Raw genomic sequence first — 12,954 nt, forward strand, 5'->3', positions numbered from 1 at the left:
TAATCTACAGGAAGTACTTGGTCTCTAAGGGACTTGGCTTCCCAGCACTGAGACGGGAGTCTTCCTGTTTGTAAGCTGGGTTTTTGGTTATCCTACAGAATTTATAAACAAACAGAATTAACTTTTAAGCTCTAGCATTCACAAAGACATCTTCCCATTATAAATGTTGGTGGTGTTTTTGCCCTAGGTCTGGGAAAAATAGATTAATATCTATGTTACAGGTTATTCCGAGTGCTAGTCAACAGTGCGTATTGATCTTCCACCGTGATTGCAACTCTGAGTTTGGATGGTACAGTAGGTGATTTTAGAGCTGTTAGGCACAATGCTTGTTCTTAATGAACTTGAATCAACTTGAGGAAACATGACCAATATGTGAAAATATAAAGCAGAGTGAAAGACTGCATATGATTATGTGGCAAGTTTCCAGGGGGTGCATGAGGGCGCTTGGAATTTGGGACTTAGCCATGGAGAGAACACTGAGGATGATACTTCGGGTTGAGGGATGATGGGCTGTCAAGCTTTTAGGGCAGGGCCTGGTCTGGCATTCTGTTTTAAGGAATCTGGACTTCAATGGGGGAGTGAAATCGATTAGGCAGTCCACAGGAAGTCTGAGGGGCCAGAAGATGAATTGTGAACTTGTGGTCTAGGCCTGTGAGGACATTTTAGACCAGGAATTAGGGAGTGAAACTGAAGGGATTGAAACAATGTCAGAGTGAAAGGGTTTGGTCAGGGAACAAGGCCATTTTGGGCTTCACAGCTGGGAAGGCATTTATTGTTTTATTTTTATATATTTTTTAATTAATTGATTTGAGAGAGAGATTTGTTGTTTCACTTATTTATGTATTCATTGGTTGATTTTTTGTATGTGCCCAAACTGGGGTTGAACCCAAAACCTTGGTATACCTCTGCAAACAACTGAGCTACGTGGCCAGGGCTTGGAGAGGCATTTGGAACAGAGACTCAGAAGATTCAGAAGATTTGGGGTGGGGGTGGGGGAGTGTTTCAGAGAGAGATACAGGACTGGGGAAGTAGAGGTCAGGAAAAGACCTCAGGACCCAGGAAATGTAGGGATTTGGGGGAGCCACCCTCAGATGTCTGGCACAATTGTAGATACTCAGCAGGAGCCATGAAGTCAATGGGAGCTGCCCTTCTCACTGCCCAGAGAGCCACTTCCTGTCTCTTCCTAACCTGCTGCCCAGGGGAGAAGGCTTCTGGGACCTGTGGTTCCTGAACAACCAGAAAGGGGAGGTGAGAAAGATGGTCTGACAAGGTGCTGGGAGCAGAGGGCCTCAAGAAAACAAGGGCAAAGGAAGGAATGGAGAAGATCAAACCTAGCTAACTTCATAGCAGATGTCCCTCAGAATTGACCAAAGTGCTGTCCCTGAGGTCTGTGGACTTGGGTGGCTTCTAGGGCAGAAATGAATGTGACTTCCTTTCCAGGAATTATTATTCTCTTGTTCCTTGGGAAGTTTTTAGTGTGTGTGTGTGTGTGTGTGTGTGTGTGTGTTTTAAAGCAAGGCATCTTTTCAGAGCAGTGGTTCTAGATTTGTCCTTGTCCCAGCATCTTCTCTTTTCACTGGAGGGCAAGCGCAGGTTGAAGGAGATACCCTATGAATATAATCTGATTTCTGGATGTGAATTGTTGACCTCTAGCTTTCTCAAGTGTTGAGAGTGCAAGTATGTCTACGGGCATTTCAGAAGATGAATATAAATACATGGTGTTGGGTCATTGAACGCTGGAGGGTGTCGGTATGCTGTGCCCTGGCCAGATGCTGGCAGACACCAACTATATTTCCCTTTTTCTCCAGCTCCAAATTCTCAAGTGCGCCATTATAGGCAAACCTGGAACTGAGTAAGGGATGTAAAAAAGTACATTTGAGGTATTTTCATTAAATAAGTTTAACTGAATTTTCAGATTTTGCTCATGGCATTTGCTTTCTTATTTCTGTTTAACTTTGCATCCTCTTCAGATTTTGAAGCCCTCCGTTTTGGAAATAATATGGGGGAGGTATAAAGTCTTGAGAAAAGCATAGACTTTCAAGTCAGAAAAGTTTGAATCCCAGCTCTACTGTTCATTAGCGTGGGGGCCTTGGGCAATATTCTTTTTTTTAATCCTCACCCGAGAACATTTTTCCATTTTTTATTCAGATAGAGCGGGAGGGAGAGAGAGGAAGAGAGAGAGAGAAACATCGATGTGAAAGGGACACATCAAGTGGCCGCCACCCGCACGACCCAACCAGGGCTGGGGACAAACCACAGCCGAGGTACATGCCCTTAGCGGGAACTGAACTGGGGTCTCTGTGGACCGCAGGCCAACACTCTAACCGCTGAGCCAAACCGTCCAGGGCTCTTGGGCAATATTCTTAACCTGTCTGAATGTAAGATTCTTCATCAGGAAAACAGTACCCATCCCAAAGGGTGTGAGAGCAGGTGGGGTAATAAATACCATGTGCCTGGTATCATGTCCAGCCTGTGGTGTATATGCATATGTTAATTCTTCTCTAGGTTTAATTTCTGATCTCCTGTAATGCAAGCCTTAACTTATAGTTATGTCATTTCCTATGTAAATAAGATGTAAAATTACTTTTATTTTTAAGGAACAGGTTGAATATTATGAAATATAACCTTAGTTATAAAACACTAAATTTGATTTGTGCAAATATTACCCCCGACCATGTTGCCAGGTATGATGAGGATAATGATATGTAATTCAAAATGCTATCACAGAATCATAAAACCTCTCTTTCCCTGTGAACAACTCACATTCTACTCTCACTGATATATCTATCTAATCATATTTTGCTTTTAGAACTACAAAATTTACTTTGCATTTCATATATGACAGAGTGGTGGCAGAAGAACTGCCAGAGCAGGGCGAAACGCTGGTGTGCTGCGTTGCAGACTCGCATCTAGACAGGCTTAACTTTTGTTCTTGAGTTTACTTTTTAAAAATAGAAGTTAAGTTTTTAAAATGTTTCATGGGTTCTGAACAGATATTTTCTAAATTATATAGCACATCGAGGTATGTTTAAAGATAAATTTAACTTTATGTGGAAGAGTCAACAAAGGAAAACATGAGAACAGGAAGGTCAGAGTTCATCAGTCTGTACTGTTAATTGTGGTGTGTGAACATATTTGATGGACTCTCTAGACTGTCCTGATTACTTACAAAATTTATAGGAGATAAAAGCCTGGCTTATATATATTTTTTCAGTAGTTGATCAGGACAATAGTTCTTAAACCTTTTGCATCTCAGACCCCTTTATAAAACTCTTAAACATTATTGAGGACTCCAAAGATGCTTTGTTTATGTGGGTTTTATGGGTTGTTATTTACTATCTTAGAAACTTAAACTGAGGACAATTTGAAATATTTGTTCATTAGTCATTTAAAAATAATAAACCACTGTGTTAACATAATATTTTTAAATGAAAGTAACTTTTCTAAAACAATAATGGTGTTGTTTTTCATGTTCTCAAATTCTAACATCTTCTGCATGTAAGTCATGAGCCTTTGGAAAAGTCTACTTACATTTGGAGAGAATGAGAGTGAGAGGCAAATTACGTCTCAGTGTCGCTATAAAAACAGTCTGAGCTCACAGGCCTCAGAGCCCCCAGCCCCACTCTGAGAACCCCAAGTATGAAGGGAAAAGTGCAGGCTTTAGAGCAGAAGCACCACCAACTGATTACTGTCCCCGTGACCTTGGGCAGGTTACTTAACCTCAGGGCCTTGATTGCACTGTCTCTAACATAAGGATTGATATGCTTTTCTGGTTAGAGGCAGTGAGATGAGCAATGATGTCTTTTAGTACTTAACATGGTAGACACATTATCATCGACAAATGTTCAGAGTTGCTTGTTGCAGAGTTTAAAAAATAATCTTGAGCACTTATTTTAGTGTTAACTATTGTGAGAGTTGTTTGACTTCATTTTAATTTTCCCGCTTTCAGGAAACAGTTATCAAATGTCGAGGCTCCGTGTATAGTGCTCATTGGGAACCATAGAGCCATCTTGTTGCGGGGGAGGAGGTGGCACAGGCAAGCATCTGACAGGAGAAGAGTACTGTAGAGACAAGCACTGCGTGCTTTGGGAACAGCTCCTAGCCCAGTTCTTCAGGTGGATGAGGCTGAGCTCTGGGAGGGTGTTCTGGGTTAAGTGATGCCTTGGCTGATGTGAAGGGTACATCCAACTTGGGAGGAAGATGGGTAAAGGGGGAAGAAAAAGAGCCTAAGGCTTAGGAATAGGGGCTGGGGCGAGAGACAAGGCTGCATGGTTGGACCCTGTGGGGCCTTGTGAGTCATTGTGGGAAGCTTAGACCAAGTCCCATGTCCATGGGGTGCACTGGCAGGTTTTTGGCAGGAACACACTTTGTAGCACCTCAGGAGTGGTTGAGAGCAGAGGATGGAGTGTTTCTCAGTGCACAGTGGACAGAGGTAAGAACTCCTAGAAGGTAAACACAGATTCTCTGTTCATTTGAAGAGTTTACCTGAGAAAGACTGGTGAAGTGGATTGTCCTTCAGGTTACAGGTAAATCCCCAAGTTTCTGAATAACTTCCACCGCAAAAGTCTACACAGATATCTCAGTTTATGAATTACACTCTCGGATGAGCAAGGTCTTGAAGTACTTCAACACTGTGGCCTCAGATTGCATATATATGTTGAATACTTTTGTGCCCCTTTCATTAATTTGGCCTTGAAATCTAGTTCTGGTGAAGGAGAACAGAAGCAGAAAAAATATTTAAAGGACCATTGAGATTGAGGATAAATAATAATTTCTCTGTGTCTCAATTTCCCCTAGGAGATTAAAAAAAAAAAAAAGACCCAGAAGAGTCAGTGGTACAACTTTCCCAGTTCTTTGTCTTTATATGACATCTTACGAATTTCTTTAAAAAATAGCCTTTTCTGGGAAAACCTTTTCCTAGTAAATCTCAAGTAAACTCAGTATTCTACTGGAATTCTATATTTTCACCTAGTAAATACAGAATTCCAGATATGAGCAGAGTTATTGGCAGCTAGTAAATTTTATGGAGAAATGTTCATGTGTCTCAGGCCTCCATTATGCAAACTGTGATCAGAAAGTAGAGGAAAAGCCCTTTTTAGTAAAAAGTAGATGTATCTACAAATATCACTCTTGACATACTTATACTTTCACAGGTCTAAAGATGTCTGGTGGAAATGGGGAAAACAAAGTGTCTGTAAAGGAAACCCCGCTGTGACCTACATGGCATTCAGGGCTGTTTGGAGAACAGGTACCACAGTGAGACATCCGTGGACCAGGTTGCCCCCCAGTGCTCACAGAGGAACCGGGAGAGAACTCCATTGTTTCCGTGCATCGGAGATTCCCTGGTTATTTGTTCACGACCCTGGCGTTCACCCTTGATCGCTCTTGACTTCACTGGTGGACAGAGTGCTCTCAGCACCCTGTCATTTTCACAAAGACCGTTAAGGTATTTTTCTGACCACCTCCATTTGTGTACAGTACAGGTTAATGAACACCTCCCTGCATTTCCCCTCAGTGTAGCAGGTTTATGCCAGAGGTCAGGGTTTCAGTGGGTTAAAGTGGAAAATACTAAGTGTTGAGGCAAAACCAAGGAAAAAATTCCCCATCTTTCCTTTCACCCTAAGGTCTGTGAGCTGATCCTCATGCTAATGGTAGTCTTGCCTCTTACTGTCCTTTGTTTTGTAAAAGCATGTTGTTCTCTGTGACTATCAGAAATAGTGTGGATAACAAGAAGTTTGTTTTTGGTGTTTTTTTTTTTTTTGGTGGTACATGCTTCTAGTGGGAATCAAACCTGGGACTCTCTGGTCTGCAGGCTGACGCTCAACTGATGAGCCAAACTGGCCAGGGCTTTGATGTTTTTTAAATTGACTTTCAAAGCCACTTTTCAATACTGCATTTTAATCTTGTATCTCGGTTGCCTTTGTTAAACTACACTAAAGAAATATTTGAGCGTCCACTATGTGCCAAGCACCATGTGAAGGACAGAGACTGGTGATACGGTGGCAGGCAGTGAGGAGGTAAAGGCCTTCGGTGCGATGGATAGGGAGTTTTTATTTCAGTATAATCTTTAGGCTGTCATTTCTTTCCGTCCCTACTATGTTCTAGACTAGTGTTGTCCAATTGAAATACAGTAGGAGTCACAAGTGCAAGCCACATTTATTATTTTAATTTTTTTGGTAGTGACATTAAAAAACAAGAAGAAATTGGTAAAAGTAATTTTAATAATATATTTAGTTATCCCATTATATCCAGGATAGTATTCCAACACAGTCCGTGTAAAACTAACTGATGAAATATGTTGTGCAGTGTTTGAAATCCAGTGTGTGTTTTCCATGCAGAGCCCATCAGCTTGGCCGAGCTGCATTCCAGGTGTTCACCAGGATGAGGCTGGTGGCTGCCCTACTGAACAGCAGTGCTAGACTTTTTCCATACCACTTGCTTCAAATTCTTTTTGGAAACAAGTCTGAGTATAAGTGAACTTGTGCAGATAAATAAATTTAAAACTATTTAGTCTGATTATGACAGTCAACTTTTAAGACAGGTATTAGTACCCTCATGGGAGGCAGGGAGGGAAGGAGAGGAGAAGAGAGAGAAAGAAAGAGAGAGAGAGTGAGACATCGTTGTGAGAGAGACATTGATTGGTTGCTTCCTGCACAACCCTGACCAGGGCTGGGGATTGAACCTGCAACGCAGGTACATGCCCTTGACCAGGAATTAAACCTGTGACCCTCTGGTCTGTGGGCCGACACTTGAACCACTGAGCAAACTGGCCAGAGCATTAGTAGTCACATTTTTTAAGATATCAACAATACCTATAGTGTTGGAGGAGTGTGTGTTGTATGGATATCCATTCATGAAAAGATCAATTAGTGAAGTGAAGTTCCATTTTTTTGGATTTCAAAGAACGCTGTCTGGAATGTCTTCTGTTGTCTTGGAGGAAAAAATAGCCAACTTCTCTGAAAGGTAGATTACAACCATTTTCAGGATTTTGGTTTCTCATGGGGTTTTAGATACTTTTAGTAGTTATTTTTTCCCCTCTAAGTCAGAATCTCTCTTTGTCTCTGTGTGACTAATTCTTGTTTCTTGAAATTGGTTCTCCAAGGATAAGGTAGAAAGCCTTCATTTTTACTATTGAACACATGCATCTCCCCTCCCATTTTTCCTTTCATCTTTTTCTGTCTCTGCTGCTGCTGCTTCATTTTATTGATCCCCTAGAAAGGCAGTTTCTGGCACTGCAGTGCAGTAGTTAGCTGGGGAAGGAGAATTGGGAAGTGGATCAGAGGCTCAAGAGGGAAAAGTGTTGCTAGACCTAACTATGAGAATTTACCTTCATCTCGACATCTGAATATTATTTTCCATTCTTAGTAGTTAACAGCTGTCAGTCTATAGATAATCTGTAAGTAACCACGAAGAAATGGCCCTTATTCTTCCTTTGTTACTGAATGCAGTTCTTTTATCAGTGAAGGAAGTCAGTAGCAAACTTGTGCTTTTGCCTTGCAAAACTTTAGTAGGTGATGGTGCATCACCATGACTAAGGTTTGATTTTTTAAAAAAATATAGGACTAAAGTTTCATTTTTTTAAATATAGGAGAAACTTCTAGGGTGGTGGTAGAAAATTGAGAGGAACTTGTCAAAATGCCAGGGAATTAGCATTATTTGAAAAAGTCAGAAGTCAACATAAGTCCAGTGCACTCATCATCCTGCTTGCATTTTCCTGGTTTAGATTAGATGATGAGAGTGATGGCCAGGTAAGGCTGGAAGGTGCTTTCTCACGTCCTATTTTTTTTTTTTTTTTTTATCCTTACCCGAGGACATTTTTCCATTTTTGTTCAGATAGAGTGGGAGGAAGAGAGAGAGAGAGAAACATCGACGTGAAAGGAACACATCGATTGGCTGCCACCCTCATGACCAACCAGGGCCGGGGACAAACTGCAACCGAGGTACACGCCCTTAGTGGGAACCGAACCCGGGTCTCTCTGGACCGCAGGCCAACGCTCTAACCGCTGAGCCAAACCGGCCAGGGCTCACGTTCTATTTTAATGATTGAATCAAAGTTGTTACCCAGGCAGTTATTTGATGGAAATGTGTTCATTAATGAGCATAAAATTTCTGATCTGCTTTATAGTGCATTTGGCCTATTCTTTACTGCCTTCTGTGTTTAATATGAAATAATTATGTACTACAGATTTCAGGAGAACTCTTAGACTTCAACACTACTGTGTGAAGGTGAAAACAATTGTTTTAAGCTGTTGTCAGAGGTATTGATCTTGGGAGTTTTTGGTTGGTTTGTTTGCTTTGGCCATAGGCATAAAGAGTTAGAGTATTGAGGAAGTGCAAGTAGTGATGTTGGAAATGTTGAGAGTTTCTTGAATGACTTTCTAACTTGTACCCTTCCTATTTCTTCCTGGGTTGGCTGGAGCAGGTTTGCAGCCTTAGTGTGAGAATCCAACCCCCGCCCATTTGATGGGCTGTAAGTCCCTGCTAGTGAATAGGCAAGGACTTTTAGATCACTCTTTCTCTGAAACTTTTTTTGAAGTTATAGTTTTGAAGGTACTCTTTAATGTTCTTTATTGTGTATAGTCTTAAAGTTTTTATTGAATACAGGAATATTTGAAATTAAAGTTCAATTTTTAGATCATGCTTCTTGATGGACTCTTACAGACTGAACATTCTCGTTAAATAAAAAAAATCATATAAAATTGTGGGATTATTCAGTTATGCTGTGTTTGTTTTTGCTGTTAATGCTAAAAACATGACAAAATGATCAGTCAGAATGGCTAAATATCACTGTGGTTGTTGACAGAAGTGGGCAGAGGGGACTAATGGAGAATGTACTTTAATCTTGACATTTAAATGTTACTCTCCATTCTCTGTAGTTACTGCTGTAAATCCACAGATAACCTGTAAGTAACCCTGGGCAGAAGTAGACCTGGGGCTATAACCAAGCAGGATGTGTCTTTGTAGCTTTAAACCGGCCCACTACTAAGCTAACTCCCTGTTTGGCCACTCTAATCTTGCAAAGACATTTTCATAGAGGAGAGTTGTTAAAGTGTGTGGAGGCAGACCTGAGATTAAAGGAGACAAGTGAGAATTCTTTAGGGGAAAAGTGTGATGATTTAGTAAGGAGTTTAGTAGTATTTCATTTTTGTCAGCCTCTCTCTGCATGTGAAGTGGGGCATGTTGATGGAGCTCACTCATCCTCCACACTGGGGCAGGTGTCATTGCAACTCGGTGTCAGCTCAGCTTCTGAGTTTACCAAGTGTCCCTGTTACTTTGAAATAATGGTAGAAGACTTAGCTAAAGAAAGGAAGTGTTCCAGAGTCGCATTTTGGAAAAGGTCTGTCCTTAGAGCCAACTTTAAAGCTTATAGCTTTAGTTTTGGCAAGAAAGTTAAAAACCAATATTTCCATGTAAATAAGGTCTCTAAGTTAGGGTATCATTTGTGAAGGGGAGGGGGAAAAAAGCCCAGTTAGAGACTACTTTTTCTTAGGCAAAAATGAGCCAAATCATAAGATCAATTTTACTAAGTTTTTCTCACTGAAGACTTGAATGAAAATCTTTTCAACACCATGCCATGTTAAATGCTAGAATCATAATTCATATTAAATATAAATTACATTACAAGACTAAATTAATGGGAAGTGTTGAGTGTCAGCTTACTTGTATCATTTAATGTTTCCCTTGTCATTTTTTAAGTGCCTCCCACCTCTGTTCTGTCCTGTGGGCCACACACTGGGTGGTCGGGTAGGGTGCTGCCAATCGATGGAGGAGGCAATGCAGAGTGGTGAGACCATGGGATTCATAGGCACAAGAACTGCATTTGAATCTCAGTCTTTCAAACTTTTGCTAAGTCAAACCATTGGATACTTACCTTCCCTGAGCCTTAGTTCCCTGAGAATAATAATTATGCCAATAGCACAGATTATTATGAGAATTAAATGAGATAATGGCTGTAAAGTTTTTATCACTGTGTGTGGCATGTGGTAAGTCCCCAAAGAGTGTTAAATATTTTATTTTAACTTCTGTTAATGCAGTTGTTGAAATGAGCTCTTGGAATTCCCCCCACCCTCACTTTCTACTCTTTTACCTTAAAGTAGAAAAACTTTCCCTAATTTTGTAAAACAGAACATTATATATCAATGCCTTAAAAATAAATTTATCAGATTTTCTGTAGGGCAAAAAAGATTTTTGTGAGGGGAGGGTCAAACATTTCTGTCACACTAATGTAAATCCTTTTAATGGAATCTCTAGGAAATGAGATATTATATATAAAATATCATCTTCTTTCTCAGTGTCTTAATTTCTTCCTAGTTACAATCAAGGTGAATATCATCATTTAGTTTTTAGAAACTTCAAGCAGCCGAGGTTGCGTTGGCACTCTATTTTTGTATTGCAAGGGAGGTTCACTTATATTTCCTTCAGCATGAAGAGGTTAACCTGCTGAACTGCACATATACCTAGTTATAGTAAGTCTATTAAATATAAATTTAAACTTACAGCTGTTAACCAACCACAAATTCAGTAATCGACTTCACCCTTGTTTTTAACAGCATCTTCCTGTATTTTCATGTGTGTTCTCACACTCCTTCAGATGACATTATATTTTTGTTTAGTAAGTGATTCCTGTTGAGTATCACTGATGGTAGTTTTGAACTCAGTTGGCTTGTGAGGATCATACCATTTTTAATAAGTAACTATACACTTTAATGTAAGACAGTCACAAAAGAAGATAAAAAGGATTATTGCAGTTTGATTTACTAGCTAAAATTTTTAAAAATTGCCAAAGAAAGTGATTCAGATTTTTGAGTATGTGAGATTTACAGTTTTGGAGAAAATTTTTATGCAACTTATAACACTGTTGCCATTTTTTAAAGTTCATTATTTAGAGTTAGGAGACTCCTATTAGAATTAGCCTGGAGAACGTGGTTTTGTTGTTCAGGAAAGATTAGTTATATCTTTGCTCCAATTTGAATATAAAGGAAAGCCCTTTTGCTTGTCATCTTCAAATTTTATACACTACAGTTATTCCTTTTTATTTATTAATTTTTTCAATAAATTAAGGTTTATCTCTATGCTTCTTTAAAAAATAACAGTGAATTGAATAGAGAAGAGGTATAAAGAAAATGTAAACCCATTTAAGAGAGAAAAAACCCCAAGAGACACTTTTTTATATTGTTGACACTATTACGGATGTCCCGTATTTCTTCCACCCCCACCTTTGCCCACCTCCGCTGGGCCCCCACCACCTATATGTGGAATCTAATGAACAAAAACATATGACACTTTTAATATTCCTTGGAAAAGCGTCATATAGTGACAGACTCCATCATTTCGTGTCCTCATCACCTCCCTTATGTTATCTCAGGAAATGAAAAGGGGCCCATGACTGACTAAAACAAGGCTCTCCATCTGGCTGAGTAAGGGTTACAAATGGAAGCTATCTGGTGATGCAAATAATTATAAAATGCACAAGCCTTATAAACAGGAGTTTTACAACTCTCCTTCTGATCTGTATAATTGAAACAGCTCAGCAAATGTTAAATTAAATAGGTTATAAAGCCACAAGTCAATATATCACAGCTTAATCATGCACATCCCATCAACTCTCCACTCATCCAGATCGGGGTTCCCCCTTTTCCTCCCCTACTGTGTCTGTCTGTCAGTAGATCCGGTTATGTGTCTCTTTCCCGTTTCTCTCCACTGTTATCTTTTCTTGTGCTCCCCCTTTCTCTGTGCCTTTCCCTACACTTTGTGAAGCTCCTGAAACCTGTTTTCGCCTTCAGTTGCCTTCTCCCTGCCTAATCTTGCTGATTGCTACGTATCTCCATATATTCCTGCCTCTCCCGTCCCCGTGTGCCCTGTGCTCCCCGACTTGCCTTCCATCCTTCCCGTTACACCCTGCGGGGACTCCCTGACACCCCCAACCCGCTTGAGCGCTCAGTGCTGAGCCTCCCTCTGCTCTGGCTTCCCCTTCCGCCTGCATTTGTCCCCACCTCTCCTCTTAATCACCTTCTCCCTTCGGAGAGCCTTGTCCACTGTCGCCCGACTTCTGCCCGCCAGCCGAGGGCCCCTCTGCCTTTCTGCTGGCGTTCCTCTCCCTAGAGCCGCGCCTCTTTCGTGTGTACTTCTCCATTTCCTTCCTCCTGTGCCCCTTTCCCCACTACTCTTACACTCCTACCGTGGCTTCACAAGTCCCTCCCACATCCTGGGTTCTGCCCCTTTCCATGGACCCCCTCACTGACCTTTTGTCCACCACGTGTCCATACCTCTCATTCCTTGTCTTTCTCGCGATCCTCACACCCTAGTCCCGCCGCTTCCACGCCACTCCCCATGAGGGGGAGGTGACCTCTTCTTGTCACATCTAACTGAAAAGTGTGCTTTTCGCGGACATGGGGGGGGTGGGGGGGCTCACATTAAATGAGGGTGTGTGTGGGGTGTTCGCAGAATCCCAGGCCGAGGAGGAATAGGGCCTCCTGGGCGCAGGGGGTTTGAATCTATTGTCCAGAACTGGTAATGGCGCGGGGTGGGAGGGCCACTGGAGCGGTGGCTCAGGCCCTCAGGTGAAAGGACCTCAGGTGGGACAGCGTCAGCGAGTTTGACCGGAAACCAGTGCGGATGTCCACCCAGCTGCGGAGCGGTCAGGGACCCGAGTCTCCCCAGTCGCCCACCCAGACTCTGCGCTGCTGGAGGCACCGTGCAGGGATCTCCGCGCCCGCGACCCACAGGCTACAGGTGTGTGGGGTGGGGGCCCCCGCGCGGGGGGCTGGGGTTGACACGTGCGGGGGTGGGGGGGGGGGAGCGCCAGGGGCTCGGGCGTGTCCTTCGCTCCACGCCAGCCGCTTCCGGATCTGTCCAGTTTTAAAATATATTGAATTAAGAAAAATGATGTTGAAAAACACGGTAAGCCTATTAGTTATTATCTCATGTCCATCAGAAATTATGCATTTAGCAGAT

General features: G+C 41.8%; 1 protein-coding gene across 2 annotated transcripts in view; it reads left to right on the top strand.

The window, feature by feature from the left end:
- The window catches only part of CHD7 (chromodomain helicase DNA binding protein 7), a 198,239-nt gene that overhangs the window by 71,310 nt on the left and 113,975 nt on the right, over nt 1-12,954 (top strand). The gene's annotated exons all lie outside the window — the stretch shown is intronic.

Source organism: Molossus molossus, unplaced genomic scaffold (genome assembly GCF_014108415.1).
Source record: "Molossus molossus isolate mMolMol1 unplaced genomic scaffold, mMolMol1.p scaffold_m16_p_16, whole genome shotgun sequence".
Classification (NCBI taxonomy): domain Eukaryota; kingdom Metazoa; phylum Chordata; class Mammalia; order Chiroptera; family Molossidae; genus Molossus; species Molossus molossus.